Source organism: Pelophylax lessonae (genome assembly GCF_965119305.1).
Source record: "Pelophylax lessonae genome assembly, chromosome: 4".
Lineage (NCBI taxonomy): Eukaryota > Metazoa > Chordata > Amphibia > Anura > Ranidae > Pelophylax > Pelophylax lessonae.
In genome coordinates, this window is record NC_138771.1 from 29,123,413 (window position 1) to 29,141,131 (window position 17,719).

Below are 17,719 nucleotides of genomic sequence, written 5' to 3' on the forward strand. Positions count from 1 at the left end.
GGGAGCAGGTCCTCATTCCATTAGAGAGGTCTCATGTGGGAGTTGATCACCATGCTGGTAAGGAGGTCTCATGGGGGAGTGTGTCACCATTCCATTAGACAGGTCTCATGAGGAAGCATGTCACCGTTCCATTAGGGAGGTCTCGTGGGAGTGGATCACCATGCTGGTAAGGAGGTCTTATATGGGAGTGGGTCCCCATTCCATTAGAAAGGTCTCATGGGGGAAAGGTAATTATTCTGGCAGAGAGGTCTCGTGCGGGAAGTAGTGCTAGTGCTAGTCTAGAGGTCTATTGGAGGAGAGGGACACCATTCTGAAATGTCTCATGGGGAAGTGGTCACTTTGCTAGAGGAGAGATCTCATGGGGGAGTGAGACACCATTTCAGTAGAGAGGTCTCATGAGGGAGCAGGTCACCATTCTGGCAGAGAGGTCTCATGCGGGAACGGGTGACCATGTTAGTCAAGATGTCTCATTTGGGAACTGCTCACCATTCTGGCAGAGAAGTCTCATGGGGGAAGGGGACACCATGCTAACATAGAGGTCTAATGAAGGAGAGGAACACCATGCTGGTGTTGCACTGTCCCCTTATGGCTTGCTGTGTGATGACTTCTTGGGTCTCCCTCTGATTACCTACAGACAGTCACTAGGGAGATTTTTCACACATCCATCCTTACTCCCAGTTGTTTGTTATGCAATAAACAGTCCTGGGGATTTGGTTTTATATTTTTTGTGGAACTTGGATGGGAGTAGGGAATAGTGGGATAGCGAGCCTGCAACTTTGAGAAAGCCCATTGGACGCTACGTGTGAGGTGGGCGGTGAAGTAATCACACTGGGAATAGGTGGAGCTGTGTATGCAGAGGATTGTATTGTGAAATGCTCATTTTTATACTTCTGGAATGTGAGTGTTTTTTGAAAAATAAATACTTTTTATTAGCGATTTGCACTATGGTTCTTTCCTCTTGCTCCTATATGACTGACATCATGCTGAGAGCCACAGATTTGGAGTGTACAGCCAGTGGGAGCGGTGCCACTTATAACACTGCAAAACGCATATACAGTAGCTGAGAAGAGTCTTGTGTAGTACAAGACAAGGCTGTATAAATTCTAGAAATCATACCTTTTTTATTTCTCTCTAGCATCACTCCCCCCATCAGGGCATGCTCCACCAGTATCATACTAAAAGTTTGGGTCTGAACCTGCAAAGCATGCCTTATATGGAGATAGCGGTAAAACTGCTGTCTAGGCAGAGCAAATTCTCCCTGTAATTCCAGAAAGGACTTTAGTATATTTTGAGAGTATAATTGTGAGATATATCGTATTCCTTTAGACTCCCAGATTTGAGAACCTTCCAGCTTGAGCATCTCCCCATAAGAAGGGTTATGCCACAAAGGGGTCTTCCTGAGGTAGCCAACAATTCTCAATTGTCTCTTGATTGTGGACCATACTGTTTTCATCAGCACAAATGTAGGACCATCCTGCATAATGGTGAAAAAAATCCCTCTTTGTGTGTGATAGGAGGATTGTTTCTGAAGAATTACCCAGAATAAGTCTGCCTATTGGATCCTCTGAATCTGGAATCCCCCATCCCCTAAAGTGTTGGAGTTGAGATGCTAAGAAATAAAATTTACGAATGGGTACTGCCAACCCTCCCTGATCCTTTCCATAGCTAATCTTATTCTAGCCAGTTTCTTTTGCCAAATTAGATCCCTAAACAAGGTTTAAATACGTAGAAACCAATGACAGGGTGTTTACTGTGGGGCTGTCTGAACCTGCAAAGCATGCCTTATATGGAGATAGCGGTAAAACTGCTGTCTAGGCAGAGCAAATTCTCCCTGTAATTCCAGAAAGGACTTTAGTATATTTTGAGAGTATAATTGTGAGATATATCGTATTCCTTTAGACTCCCAGATTTGAGAACCTTCCAGCTTGAGCATCTCCCCATAAGAAGGGTTATGCCACAAAGGGGTCTTCCTGAGGTAGCCAACAATTCTCAATTGTCTCTTGATTGTGGACCATACTGTTTTCATCAGCACAAATGTAGGACCATCCTGCATAATGGTGAAAAAAATCCCTCTTTGTGTGTGATAGGAGGATTGTTTCTGAAGAATTACCCAGAATAAGTCTGCCTATTGGATCCTCTGAATCTGGAATCCCCCATCCCCTAAAGTGTTGGAGTTGAGATGCTAAGAAATAAAATTTACGAATGGGTACTGCCAACCCTCCCTGATCCTTTCCATAGCTAATCTTATTCTAGCCAGTTTCTTTTGCCAAATTAGATCCCTAAACAAGGTTTAAATACGTAGAAACCAATGACAGGGTGTTTACTGTGGGGCATTGTGAAAAATATATAACAGTTGTGGGGCCCAAATCATTTTTATCAGGTTTACTATACCAATAACATTTAAAGGAAGTTTGCACCACGTAGTACATTTAAGTTGGAGTTGTTTAAGAAGGGGAAGCAGACTTAGTTGCAGATATTCCGAAGGGACTACCGTGACCTGTATCCCCAGGTATCTAAAGGACGCAACTATTTTGAGCTCATGTGCCATAGGGGGAAGAGACTGAGCTAGAGCGCTACAGGAAGTAACACAAATCTACTCCAATTGATGGAAAAACCAGACAGGGCCCCAAAGCTAGTAATCAGAGACATAACTTGGCACAGGGAGGAGCCCATATCGCCCAATTATATGAGAGTGTCATCTGCATACATCAAAACTTTGTCCTCACCTACACCATGCTTGAACCCCACTATCCGCGGTGAAACTCTTATAGCAGAAGCCAAAGGCTCAATTGCCAAGGCAAACAGCAAGGGCGACAATGGGCATCCCTGCTGTGTGCCTCTATAAGGTGGGAAACTATACGCAAGATCCTCATTGTTACGTAGCCTAGCAGTGGGGGCAAAACAGTTTGACCCATGCTATAAGCTCCCAAACCAAATCGTGCCAGCGTCTCCCATATATAGTCCTATTGGATCCTGTCGAAGGCCTTGGAAGCATCAAGCGAAATAATTGCTCAGCCAGCAGGGTTATCAACAGGAATTTGTAGATTTAGAACCAGTCGTCGAATGTTTAATGCAGTAGACCTAGTTGGTATGAAACCCGATTGGTCTCCATGTATGAGTTTAAAGATAACTTTAGCTAAAGGGGTTGCAAGTACCCACGCCAGCAGTTTTACGTCAGTAGTCAATAATGAGATGGGCCTATATGAATCACGGGGTAAACTATCCTTGCCAGGTTTCAGCAAGAGAACGATTATTGCCTTATTCATCGAATTAGGGAGATGACCCCGCTCTAAAGCATCTATAAAAGTTTTTCTCAATCTAGGCTACAGGATATCAGTATATCTCTTATAGACCTCTGCTGGAAACCGATCTGCGCCCAGGAATTTAGTAGGGGCAGATAGCCTTAGGGCTTCACCCAATTCATCCACAGTAAGAGGTGCGCATAACATAGAACGATCAGAAGCACCAAGGCAGGGTATGGAGCATTCCGAGAGGAACGAAGTAATGTCCTGACTCCTTAACTGCAGGAGAGGTGTTAGAGGAATATATATCCATATAAAAGTCCCTGAAAGTTGTTAAAATATTAGTATGAGATGTAGCTTATTCCCAGACTTGTATAAAGTACTCGAAATTTCTACTTGAGTAAAAGTACAAGTGCTCAATCAAAAAGTGACTTGAGTAGAAGTGGAAGTGCTCGCAGAAAAAGTTACTTAAGTAGAAGTACTAAAGTATTCAACATTTTTTTTACTTAAGTATTGCAAGTAGTTTTTTCAAAAAATTTGCTACTTAAGTACTAAAAGTAAAAAGTACCAGTAGTTTTGAAAAAAAAATTCTACTCAAGTACTGAAAGTAGAAGTACAAGTACTGTGTTATGTAGTTATTAAAGAAAGAAGTCAAAAAATTGAACATCATATTGTTTTTTATTATTTCAAATGATTTATTCAAATGATTAACCTGTGTTTGTTAGTAGTTTCTTGATGCACTTTAAGCGCTGTAGCATCATTTATTTGTTTGTTTCATATTTTCTTTTTATTGGAAAGATTTGGTATAGCAGCTTTTATTATACACAGCCTTTATTTTCGTATGCGCTGATTTACAAATGACATTATACACATTTTTTTGAGCTTTATGCAACCTGCCATCTACTGTTCTGGCAGTGGTAATTTTTTTAAAAGTAACGAGTAACTATGCAGCACAAAAAAAAAATACTTGAGTAGAAGTATTGAAATCATCGAAAAAATGTAGTGAAGTAAAAGTAGAAGTAGGAGAAAAAAATTCTACTCTAGGAAAGTACAGATACCGCATTTCGGTACTTAAGTACAGTACTTAAGTAGTTCTACTTCGTTACTATACATCTCTGCTTATTCCCCCGTAGATTTGGTAAGGGCAGGGATAAAGGAAGAACTCCTATTACCTTAGCCATCATAGCCAGCATATGACCTGTTCCCTCCCCCTCCTCAAAGAATGCCTGTTGTTGGAAAAAGCGTTTGTTTTCAGCCTTAGTAACAGTTACCTGTTGTGCCATAGCTTGCGCCTCCAACCAAGCCCCTCTAGTTCCATCATCTGGTTGCATTACATATTCAGCTTCAGCCCCAGCAGCCTTCTGCAAAATTGTGGTTTCTCATTCTTTCGTACCCATTTTAATGTGAGAAATTATTTTTATAAACTGCCCCCTCAGAAAAGCCTTGAAGGTGTCCCACAGCATACCCGGGGAAGCAGTATTCTCAATAATAGCAAAAAAATGGGATATCACTTCTATTACTGGATCAGGATCAAGAAATAACTCAAGCCAGAAGAGATTCATTTTCCAAAGAACTCGTTTTAGGGGTCCCACATTAACTAATTTTACCCATAGGGGAAAATGATCAGATATGGTGCGTTGTTCATAATTGACAGACGAGATCAAAGGAAGCATTTCCTCATTAGCTACGCCCAGATCGATCCTAGATAGACCACGATGGGTTGCAGAATAACAGGAAAATTGTTTTACGGTGGGGTGTAATATTCTCCAGACATCTCAAGCCCATCTCCGTAACAAGTCTTGAAAACATCAATAGGCCTCTAGGCAAGGAGCCCATCTGAATATGAACTGAGAACTTATCTAAAGAAGCAACCAAGACATTATTAAAATCGCCTACTATGAGAGCAGGAATGCCAGGGTGCCGTGCTAAAAATGAGGCCACCGATTTTGAGACACCGCCAGGGAAAGGTGGAGGGATATATATGTTTATCAACGCAAAATGCTGACCTTCCAGTATACAGCGTAAAAAAAACATATCTCCCATTGTACCTATAACCTGTTGTAAACATGAAAATGGAATACCATGGGGAATCCAAACACTGACTCCCCTAGCATAAGAGGAGTAAGTGGAGGGAAACTGGGGACTGTACAGTTTTTGTACATTTAATAGTGGGATACTCCATCTTGAACTATTCACAGTAGGTAAGGACAACTCTCACTTGGCCTCACGAGGTTATTTGTGGAAGCAGACACACTGCTTTAACCATACTGCCATTTGCGTGAAAGAATTAAGTCCTTTTGTTTATAGCAGTAGACTTGATGCAACTACATTATCTTTAGAATACCCTCTAGCATCCCCTTTACTGACAACTGTCCACTGACTCTTCTGGCAGAAGGGGTGGCCCTCTCAAGACAGGCCCCATGAAACAGATCTGTACTCACTGTAGGCAGAATAAGACCCTCTCCAGTGTCTCCCTCCCACTCAGCTCTGGGTTCAGCTCCTCTCCGATTCTCAAGCCCTAAGGACAACCACCTGAGGCTGCATGGCAGCTTCTACAGAGGAATGGCAGCCACCCCCTCCCTCCGGGACTACGTCTCCAGCTGAAAGACCCCGAGCACATGTGCCCTTGGCATTTATACAGTATCCCAGCATGCACCAAAGCACTTTCCTCTCACCAGGGCTGTAACAAATGCCGGTGCACTCACTTGTCAGGTTTCCTCCCACTATCCAATATGCCTCCCCATTGGATCAGTGTGAAACATTTCAGACAAGATAAGCTGCACCTGAACACCATGAGCTGACCTCACTAATAGATCCTGCTCTCTGGTAGGCAGAGAGCAACATCAATTTACCTGGCAAACTCTCTGATAAGCAGAAAGACCCAAAAACTATACTCTCTCTCTAGCAGCTACCTAGGAGGGTGTTACACTGGCAAAAAGGTCTCAGAGGGAAGCTGGTCACTATGGGTCACCATACACATTGTAATCTCACTATGCAAACTTTTAACAATTGAGATTTACAAAAACTATTTAATATGAGCACCTACATAATTTACCCAATCAATTTGTATCCAATCAGGCATGCCTTTTCACAACATAGTTTTTGGTAGATCTAAAGGAGACTGTGCAATCAGATTGTAATGTGTGTGTTGAGCTTAAGCTAAAAGAGAGGTCTCAAGGGAGGGGTTGATCACCACGCTGGTAAAGAGGTCTAATAGGGGAGTGTGTCACCATTCCATTAGACAGGTCTCATGAGGGAGCAGGTCACCATTCCATTAGAGAGGGGGGAGTGGATAACCATGCTGGTAAGGAGGTCTCATGGGGGAGTGGGTCCAATCAGGTAGGCCCTTGCACTACCTTTTGGTAGATCTAAAGGAGATTGTACAGTCAGATTGTAATGTGTGTGGTCAGCTTAGGCAAAAAGAGAGGTCTCAAGGGGAAGTGTGACAGAAATCAAGGAGAGAAATCTCATAGGGGAGTAGGTCACCATTTCATTAGACAGGTCTCATAAAGGAGTGGGTCACCATTTCATTAGAGAGGTCTCGGGGGGGGGGGGGGGTCACTATGCTGATAAGGAGGTTAATGGGGGAGTAGGTCACCATTCTAGTAGTAAGGTCTGGTGGGGAAGCAGGTAACCATTCCATTAGATATGTCTCACGGGGGAGTGGGTCACCAGGCTGGTAAGGAGGTCTCATGAAGGAGTGGGTCATGTCACCATTCTGGTAGATGGGGGAGTAGAACACCATTTTATTAGAGAGGTCTCATGGGGAGCAGGTCACCATGCTGATAAGGATGTTTCATTGGGAAGTAGGTCACCCTTCCATTAGAAAGGTCTCATGAGGGAGCAGGTCACCATTCCATTAGAGAGGTCTCATGGGGGAGCAGGTCATCATGCTGGTAAAGGAGGTCTCATGTGGGAGTAAGTTACTATTCTTTTAGAGAGGTTTCGGGGGAGAGTGGGTCACCATTTCATTAGAGAAGTCTCATGGGGAAGCAGGTCACCATGCTGGTAAAGAAGCTCTCATGGGGGAGTAAGTTACTATTCTTTTAGAGAGGTTTCGGGGGAGAGTGGGTCGCCATTTCATTAGAGAAGTCTCATGGGGAAGCAGGTCACCATGCTGGTAAAGAAGCTCTCATGGGGGAGTAAGTTACCATTCTTTTAGAGAGGTCTTAAGGAGAGAGTGGGTCGCCATTTCATTAGAGAGGTCTCATGGGGAAGCAGGTCACCATGTTGGTAAAGGAGGTCTCATGGGGGAGTAAGTTACTATTCTTTTAGAGAGGTTTCGGGGGAGAGTGGGTCGCCATTTCATTAGAGAGTTCTCATGGGGAAGCAGGTCAACATGTTGGTAAAGAAGTCTCATGGGGGAGTAGATTACCATTCCATTACAGAGATCTCAGGGGAGAGTGGGTCACCATTCCATTAGAGAGTTCTCATGGGGAAGCAGGTCACCATGTTGGTAAAGAAGTCTCATGGGGGAGTAGATTACCATTGCATTACAGAGATCTCAGGGGAGAGTGGGTCACCATTCCATTAGAGAGGTCTTATGGGGGAGCAGATCACCATGCTGGTAGGGAGGTCTCATAAAAGAGTATGTCACCATTCTGGTAGAAAGGTCTCATGGGGGGAGCAGGTCACTATTCCATTATAGTGGTCTTATGGGGGAGTGGGTCACCATTCTGGTAAGGAGGTTTCATGAAGGAGTTACCATTCTGGTGAGAGGGTTGATGGAAGATTGGGTTATATACTTGTCAGGGAACATTCTAACAATACCCCTCACATCCCTCCTCTCTAGACCACAACCCCAATTTTTGTCCCCTATCTCTGCCTTATGAGTAGAGATAAATAGACAATGGAAGCAAAATGTCCAATATGCCCAAATGCTAATCATACCAGCCTTCTGTTATATCGTCTACATCTGTATGTCAAGCTTTATCCTGAAATGTTTGCTGCAGTCTGTCACTACAATTTACACTGAAATTTCCGATGTACTGCGGAGCCTGCTGTGGGCTGCACTGTTCTTGAGTGGAAGTTCTTACTAGGTTAACATAACCCCAACAGCCATTTTGTTTGGCGAATTGGGACAGAAAGTCACTGCAAAGTGAATAAATATGAAAAGCAAGGACAAAAAGGTAAAGTAACCAGGACAAAGAAGTATACACAGCAAATATGTGCCAGGTTGAAAATGTGAAAAGGGTGCCTAGCCACATTAAGATAACAATTGGCTCTGTTGAATTAAGCACTGTTGACATACATTCCTCAGTATATGAATATCCTTCTCTGTACGCCAAGGATAGCTTTAGGTTAGGGTAGCATTTGGTCTAGATGAGCAGGGGTTAAGTGGAGGTTAAACACGTAAAAAAATCAATAACATGCCATTAAGTGGTTGTGTGGTGTATAAACTGGTATCGGTGTGTGCGAGAGTAAACACACCTTTCGTTTGTCTCGGCGAGGACGTGAAGGCGAATCCATAAATGGTCATGTTTGTATGAGCGCACTGTCTGGGAAGGGAGATGAATGAATCTAGTAATTATATCCGCAGATTACAGCTAGGGTGTGTTTGTATTTAAACGTGAAGTAGGCGCCAGAGTGAGAGAGTGGCACAAAGAGATGCCACCTTTGATGCACATAGTTCCAGCTAAGAAGGCAGAGAGAGGTTAAATTGTCTGTTTGTGAGCGCTCGGATTTGGGTGGTGGCAGGGAGTGAAGGGAGTGCCCGGAATTACCTGCCAAGGGGAAAAAAAATAAAAAATCTAAGCAGCCAAATCAGAGGAAAAAATTTTGTTTGGGTGAGAATTCTGACTGGGAATGTACACGTTGTAAGAACGTGCAGGGGAAAGTCCCAGAGGTATTTAAGGAAAACAGAATATCACGGTGTAGATCCATTAAAGTATTAAGACCATGCAGAGCTATTTATTGCTCTGAAATGCAGTAGATTTAATGTAAAAAGAGTCTTGCCATCTGACAGCAGAAATCAGTCATATAGAGTGAGTAGCCTAAAGAAGATACAGGTTTGGGAAAAAGTTTGTGAACTCTAAGGCTGGGTTCACACTAGTGATCGACCGATATCGGATTTTCGTTGTCGATACCGATACCGATATTTTGGCCATTGAATATCGGTATCGGCCAATATTGGCCAATATTTTTGTACATTTGTACAAGTTTTTATTTTTTTATTTTTACACTTAACAGGTACTGTTGTGGAGGGATCTGTGGGTCTAAATTACCCCAAAACCCTCCTCTGCACTTAAAAGTATTCAAAACAGCCAAGTTTGGCTGTTTTGAATGCTGTCATTTTTTGGAATCTGGCGCCGAATACCCGGAAGTGATGTCATGACATCACTTCCGAGTTTTTACATGGAGACCCGATCACAGCCGAATGCGGCTTTGATCGGGTCCTCTCTTCGGCGGCCGTGCAGGTAGGATGCCCGGGTCTCCCGGTGGGACGGGAGACCCGGGTGAGCCGCGGAAGGCAGCAGGAGGGGGGGGGGCGACCCCTCCCGCTCCTTGTAATGACAGCCAAGTGGCTTCTCTGCCACATCGGTTGTCATTACAAGACAGTCGACCATTGGCTATGGACGCCAGGACTGGGGTGATGCCTCTGGCTGCAGGCATCACTCCAGTACAGCACTTTCCCGAAATATCGGCAATATCGGTAACCTCAGGGGCCGATTTCAATATATTGGGGAAAAAGCAGATCGGCCCTCGTTATATCGGCTTTCCCAATAATCGGTCGATCCCTAGTTCACACTGATTCAAATTGGTTGCAGGTTTCCCCGCATCCAATTCGCATGACAGGAGAGTGAATATGGAGCCGGTTCACACAGCTCTGGGGCGGCCACGGAGTGCACTGCAAAAGGGTCCTGTGCGTCTTTGGCTCTGTTTCAGGTGCGAATTAAAGCAAAAATTCGGTCCTGATTCACACCTGAAATGATGAACAGGGACGCACCAGACCCCAGGCATGAACCCAACCTAAATCATTTTCTGGATTCCTGCATGTCCCCTGCAGATGTTATCTAATTTCATAATAAATCATGGCATAGTGGTGTAGTGGTTAGCACTTTCACCTAGCAGCAAGAGGGTTGCTGGTTTAAATCCCAACCACGACACTACCTGCCTGGAGTTTGCATGTTCTCCCTGTGCCTGTGTGGGTTTAGTCCGGGTACTCCGGTTTCCTCCCACACTCCAAAGACCTGCTGGTAGGTTAATTGGATCCTGTATTTAAAAAAAATGGCCCTACTGTGTATGTATTAGTTAGGGACCTTAGATTGTAAGCTCCTTGAGGGCAGGGACTGATGTGAATGTGCAATGTATATGTAAAGCGCTGCGTAAATTGACAAAGCTATATAAGTACCTGAAATAAATAAATAAATAAATAAATAAATAGGTCTGCCATTCTGACCTATTTTACAACTCACACTGATATCCTCAAATCCAGTCCTCGACATCTCGTCTCTGCCTTCAACTCTCTATTTCAGGGGTGTCCAGCCTTTTGACTTTCCTGGGCCACATTGGAAGAAGAGGAACTGTCTTGGGCCGCACGTAAAATACACTAACAATAAGAAAAGCAGATTACAAGTTAACAATCACTGATATATAAATAATGTACCTGAGTAATAATTTTTTTTTTTTTTTTTGTAATATTTTTTATAATAAAAGTAAAAGAGGGCAAAATAAAACGAGTGCAATATTTGACACTGTTTTGATAAACGAACGCATCAATATCTGGTTTGATGGATGTAGTGGCAATTCGCAATGAATTCTCAAGGTGCTCATCAGATATTTTGGTTCTAATTTTGCCCATCGTGTGCTTCATCCTTCACAAAATTTGCTCACAAATATAGGTGCAGCCCAAAACTGATCAAATGGCTAAGGTGTGATTGTGAAGAGTGGGAGATTTTTTTCTTTGGGAAGATAAAACTTATAAAAGTCCAGTAAAGAGACACTGTAATTTTTTCTTCGGCCGCATGTGTTCACTAAAAAATCCAAAACAAAAGAAATCCCCATTTGGCTTCCAAGACTTCCAAGACTTTGCTCTTTCTGGGTTCTCCTTCTACCTATCTAAATATTCCTACCTATCTAAGCTTTCACTTACAACTCCATTCTCTCCTCTCCCTCTTTCTGTAGGGGTCTCTCAAGGCTCCATACTCAAATTCCTTATATTCTCAATCTACACCTTCTCCCTTGATCAGTTGATAACCTCTCATGGCTTCCAAAAACCATCTCTATCCTAAAGATACCGAAACCTACCTATCTACTCCTCAAAACCCCCCTTTAGTCTCCTTTTGCATCAATAACCTAATAATTGACATACAGTCAGGTCAGTTAAAGCACATGTTGTTTGTTTCATTTCAAATCCATTGTGGTGGTGTGTAGAGCCAAAAAGATTAGAATTGTGTCGATGTCCCAATATTTATGGACCTGACTGTATCTGTATAGATGTTACTTCAGTTCCTGTAGCTAAATCTTTCTAAAACTGAGCTCACAACTATCATTCCCTCCCCTCATACCAGGTTGCTGGGTCTAATCCTGGACCCTGATCTCTCTTTTCAGCCCTACATCCAATCACTATCTAAATCTAGGCGCCTTCATCTCCATAACATTTTCAAAATACTCCTTTTCCTAACCAATGACACCACCAAGCTACTTATTCACACTATCATTATCTTAGTCAGTTAGTCAGATCCATGAGGTAGTCTATTACATTAAAGGGTTTTCCCATCCTTTGGGGCAGGATTTACTCACATTATAGTAGGGTTCTTGCATGTGTTTTCCAGCATGGGTGCATCTGTTGAACTTATACTTGTACTATATACTTCCAATATAGTACATTTTCTCACCTACTAAAAAATAGGTGTATTAAAACATTATGTTGAAGCTTTTTTCCAACTCGAGTAGGAGTACATTTTGACAATTGTGCTGGTCTTACAATCTATAGCAACTTATTGAACTCTCAAGTCTGTCTCAGAGAGCCCAAAAAGTGCCTATTTAATTTAGCCATTCCACTACCTGATCACCACTCACAGAATTTTTGTCCTCTTCCCTTGCATGTAAAAAGTTATGCTATATGGCCTTTCACAGGCTACTCCAGGGTTTGTCGACTGCTGTTCAGCCAAACCTTAGGGTACTAAGAAAAGTCCCCAGGAGTTTCACCATGATCCCCCATTGGCAGATTTGGCTAGTGGCTTCAATGCATGCTTGCTTGCACTGCTGACTTCTGTATACCAGTTTAATATTCTAGCACTTAAATTCCCTGCTTTTAAGAAGCACAACATCCGCTTTTTTATGTAACAGGTGCAGGATTTATAAATCGCCAAGTTTGTGAAGCGCTTTAAAGAACTCTGTGTTGGACCAGCGACATTCTGCAAAATGTCTTGCTACACTGGTGTTCTTGCATGTCCTCATACTGGATAGTTGATCTAATGCAGCCGCAATTGGTCTAGACTGGTTGTCCTTTGAACATATTGTTTCCTGCATATAGTGCAGGTAATCACATATTCCGCCACCCCCCCCCCCCCCCCCATAGGAACCGCTGGTTAGAATATACTACATCAAAGAAAACAGGCACTGAATTAGTTACTAAAGGCAAACATAATTTATTATCACCTGATATGGTTGGTAAAGTAGTAGATATAGAATTGGACTACACCATACACAGGGATTAATAATAAGGACAAGGCATAAGCATAGACAGTAGCAAGGTCACCTACAGTGCAGCAGCAGGCAGGAATAAAGTTTGATTTTCCGAACACAAGAACTATACTGCCAAAGTGCTTTAATGGGGACTATGCTAGGCTTAGACCAACTAGATGTGCACTGTCTATAGAAATGAAGGAAAGGGGAAAAGGAGACAAAAGGGCCTTGCAGAATGGTTTTACAGGAGGCGCAGTCTTTATGTTGTTCTTCTGCCAGATACCGTTGGGGACCTTTAGGAAACATTGGTGCACTTAACGACAGACGTGCAGAGTAGAAAAATTTGTTTTGGATAGATTCGTTATGTTACTAATTTTGTTTAGTTGAATTTTTCGGAATTCATTTCAATTCGTTTAATTTTTTTTAACTGATTAATTTTCTAACAAATTCCACATTTTTGGAATGATTTGAATTTGAAATGATCGACCGATTCAAATTCTGTTTAAAGAATAGCCGGTTTTTAAGGAGCGGACCGGAAAGTCGGCCGCCACGTCCTTAACAACCAAAGATTCATCAGCTATCAGCTGGCTTCCCCACTGACAACTGAAAGCAGCGTGCCCCCCCCCCCCACTCCAATCCATACCAGGCCCCTTGGAAAAAAAAAAAAGAAGAGAGTTCCTTGAAGTCAGATTTCTATCTGTCTGGACATGTATTTTTTGGTCTCCTACAGACCCACTCAAGGTTAAATCCAGGTAGTTAATACGGACAAGTTGTTCCTTGCCTGTAAATTTAAGAATATACTCGTTATTTAGATACCCTAAAAATTCCATTAGACAACACCAGATGAAAAATTAGATTGTGAATATAGTTAGAGGAAAACTTTATCTGGTTCCTGAATGGGTTGGCATCTCCATAGACGTGGCGCTCCTCCCATCAATCCACATAAAGGTTGGTGTGAGTGGGTGCAAAGTTATTGCACATCGAAGCACCACATCTCCAGAGATACCAACACCTGTCAAACAAAAAATAGTTATGGGTTAACAGAAAAGTGACTGCTTCTAAAAAAAATGCTTCAGATCATGGGAGTATTGAGTGTAACAATTGAAATGATGCCGTAAACCTGCAATCCGAGAGGAGGAGGAGAACTCTAAGTTTTAGGAGGTGATTTGACATCCATACTGATATATCCGTTAGTAGATTAGTGATGTACAAGGAAGTTGAAAAGGAAAGATGAAGTTGAAAAGGAAAGATGGAGGAGTAGAGAGATAAATGTGGTTGTTGCCAGCATACCCAAAGTTCTTGATCATCAGTATATGTATATGATCATGGCATTATCTTATATACAGGGCAATGTCCAAGTTACCTAGGGCAAATAAACTCAATATATAGCACTTTGCTGGTTTATCCAATTTCAAGTGAATGGGTATTGGGTGGAAAGCTTGTTAAGAAAACAAGCACAATCCCCAGTTTCAAAAATCAGGGAGAAGGATATCTCCAAATCTTCCCATCAGAGAGACTATGGAAAATGGGGATTTTTAAGTGCCTAGCAGTATACAACCAATAACAAAGTAAATAGTAAAAAATATTGTTTTTTATTTTGCACAGTAAAAAAGGTTCTCTCAAAACATAGTGAAAGCTATAAGCACATAGTAGCAACATCAGTACACCAAACAACAAGGGATAATGGGATCGATGTGTTTTGCCCATAACGAGCTTCCTCAGGATCCACTTCATTTTTTAATCTTTGTGGTGTTATAGCTCATGAATAATATAGACAGTACATTATTCTACCAGTAAAACTGAGTATAATAACTGATCTATTTCATATATTAATTCCATACATAAATAGAGAAAATACTATCAAACAACAATCATGGGGTTTTCCAGAGAAAATAAAGGGGGGGGGGGTGAGGGTGGAAACAGGCCTGATTGAGAGACTATGGGAAATGTTTTTTTATAAGTGCCTAACAGTACAACCAATAATAAAGTAAATAGTTAAAAAATAGTTTTTATCTCACACAGCAAAAAAGGTTCTCTAAAAACATGTAGTCAAAGCTATAAGCACATGGTAGGAACATCAGTACAACAAACAATGAAGGATAATGGGATTGATGTGTTTCGCCCAAAAGGAGCTTCCTTTAGTATCCACTTCCTTTTTTAATCTTTTTGGTGTTATAGCTCATAAATAATATAGACAGTACAGGCATACCCCACTTTTAAGTACACAATGGGACCAGAGCATGTATGTAAAACGAAAATATACTTAAAGTGAAGCAATACATTTTTTCATTTCTCAATGCATGTAAATACACTAGCTCCATAGGAAATCTTGGTTTGCTTGACATGGCACTGCTGACAAGGACACCAAGCTGGGGGAGCATGTTAAGGGGATCCAGGACTATGATATGGTAGATTACCTTGGCAAGCTGGCTGGCCACAAATAGGATATGTTGTAGTCCTGGGTCCCCTCTCGGTGCTCCCTAATAGGCTTGTGACGGTATCAGATTTTCATGCTGCGATTAATTGATTAAGGTTTTGCCACGGTATACGGTATTATCACGGTATTCTATTATTAAATTTAAATTATTAAATTTCCACCTCACTTCAATTTCATTGCTGAATTTAGGGGCTTTGGTTCACTTATTCACATTATTATATAGTCAGTCAGTACAGACTCTGTGAACCAGGCCTAAAATAGGTCATCAAGCAGTGTCTGGCCTAACTGGTGATAACTGGTCCTGGCGCTCGGCTCCGATCCGATGGCCTGGTCATTAAGAGGGCAAATCCTTGTGGTCAAGAAGTGGTTAAACCTGAAGGAGGTGTTGTTTATAAATTACTTTACTATTGCTTTAGGCCTGGTTCACATGTATGCGGGTTGGGGGCCCACATTTGCACAGGCATAGCAGCCCATTGATGTGAATGGGCTTGAGCTGCTATGCCTGCGTTTTCAGCTGAAAAAAGGTGCATGCAGAATTTAAAAAAATGCAGTGGCCATGAAATCCATCCTTCTTTTGCACCATGCGACTTACCTGCCGTTGCTGCACACGCAAACTGTTTTTAAATGCCGTGCCCACGTATACAAAAAATGCAGAAAGCGTGCCAGAGCAGGAACTGCAGGTTAGTCGCATGGTGCAAAAGCAGGATGGATTTCAAGGCCACTATGCCTGTGCAAATGTGGGCCGCCAACCCGCATACATGTGAACCGCCAACCCGCATACATGTGAACCACCAACCCGCATACATGTGAACCAGGCCTAAAGCAATAGTAAAGTCATTAATAGATAAAAACACCGGTCCTCCTGCAGGTTTAACCACTTCTGGATCGCAAGGATTTGCCCCTTTAAAGACCAGGCCATCGGATCAGAGCTCCAGGACCAGTCATCACCAGGTAGGCCAGACACTGCTTGATGGCTATATAATAATGTAATGTGGGCTGCTATGCGTGTGTATATATATATATATATTAGAGCTGCACGATTCTGGCCAAAATGAGAATCACGATTTTTTAGCTTGGAATAAAGATCATGATTCTCTCACGATTCTCTGTGTAACAAAAAAAAAATTGGGATAACTTTACTGTTACGTTTTTTTTTTTTTTTATTCATTAAAGTCTATTAATTGCGTTTGAAAGACTGCTGCGCAAATACAGTGTGACATAAAATATTACAACAATCGCCATTTTTTTTTCTGTAGGGTCTCTGCTAAAAAAATATATAAAATGTTTGGGGGTTCTAAGTACTTTTCTAGCAAAAAAAAACTGATTTTAACTTGCAAGCAACAAGTGTCAGAAAAAGATCCAGTCTTTAAGAGGTTAAACTTCCTTTCTCCCTGGCAGAGGGAAGGAAAAGATACAATGTAATCATTTTTGTTTATAGTTAGGAGACTTAGGGCCTGATTCATAGTACGGCGAATTGGCGTTTCGGCGTGATTTTGCGAAGCGGCGATTATTTAAGTCTGAAATTGGCATTCAAAGAACGGCGGGCGGAAAATAGCGCCTAGTGTGAGATTCATTAAGATGCAATATGGTCAGAGCGCGACTTAAAACCACGCCAGCTAAAAGCTCGACTAAAGTTTAGCCAAATTTTCCCCTGTACCCCCAAAAATCCCAAATCACTGTGGAAGGTGTGGAAGTCAATTTGGAGATGACTTGCGTTTAAAAAATCTCAAAAACTGACTTAGAAAGAGAGATATCTGCGAAAGTGTGGAAAGGTTAAACAGCTCCTCCAGCCGCGAGCTGCGAACTCGCGAATGTGCGCATGCGCAACGCCAAATTGGCTCAAAAAATTTCGCCAGCGCGATTTTGGGTCAATTTTTTTTTGAATACCGCTTGCAAATCCGCTGTCTCGCCCATAGAAAATGGCAAAAACCGGCGGAATTGGAAAAACATGCACACTTCCAACAAGGGATCCTTTAGTAAACACCATCACATTCCATACACCTTTCCTGCTAACTCCGAAATCATAGCAGTCAAATCTACAGTGTTTATATAGAACCTCCACATTCTCTGAAAAAACCCACAAAATATTACATTGGGGAATTGGTCGTCAGATAGAAAAAAAATAGATGTAAAACATATTTCAAAGAAAGATTATTAGCATTTCACACATATCAAGGAAATGTCACAATTTTGACAATATTTTATGTGTTTCCAAAGAATGTTTTTAGAAATATATTGCAAATACTACCTTTTCTTCCATATGGGTATGGCCAAGTGTTACCATTTTACTACACATTTAACTGAAGGTATATATATATATATCCCTTATACTTGGCTAATTAGCAAAGTATGCCCAACAAACAAATAGAGCTTTAGCTCACAATATTGCTACATATTGACTTTATGGGGC

The 17,719-nt window shown here is 41.9% G+C and overlaps 1 long non-coding RNA gene across 1 annotated transcript in view; it reads right to left on the bottom strand.

The window, feature by feature from the left end:
• Positions 1-10,333: 10,333 nt before the first annotated feature.
• The window catches only part of LOC309552287, a 376,806-nt gene continuing 369,420 nt past the window's right edge, over positions 10,334-17,719 (bottom strand). Inside the window, exon 3 of the long non-coding RNA XR_014225133.1 lies at positions 10,334-10,432. This is a non-coding gene — a long non-coding RNA (uncharacterized lncRNA). The remainder of the gene's footprint in view (positions 10,433-17,719) is intronic.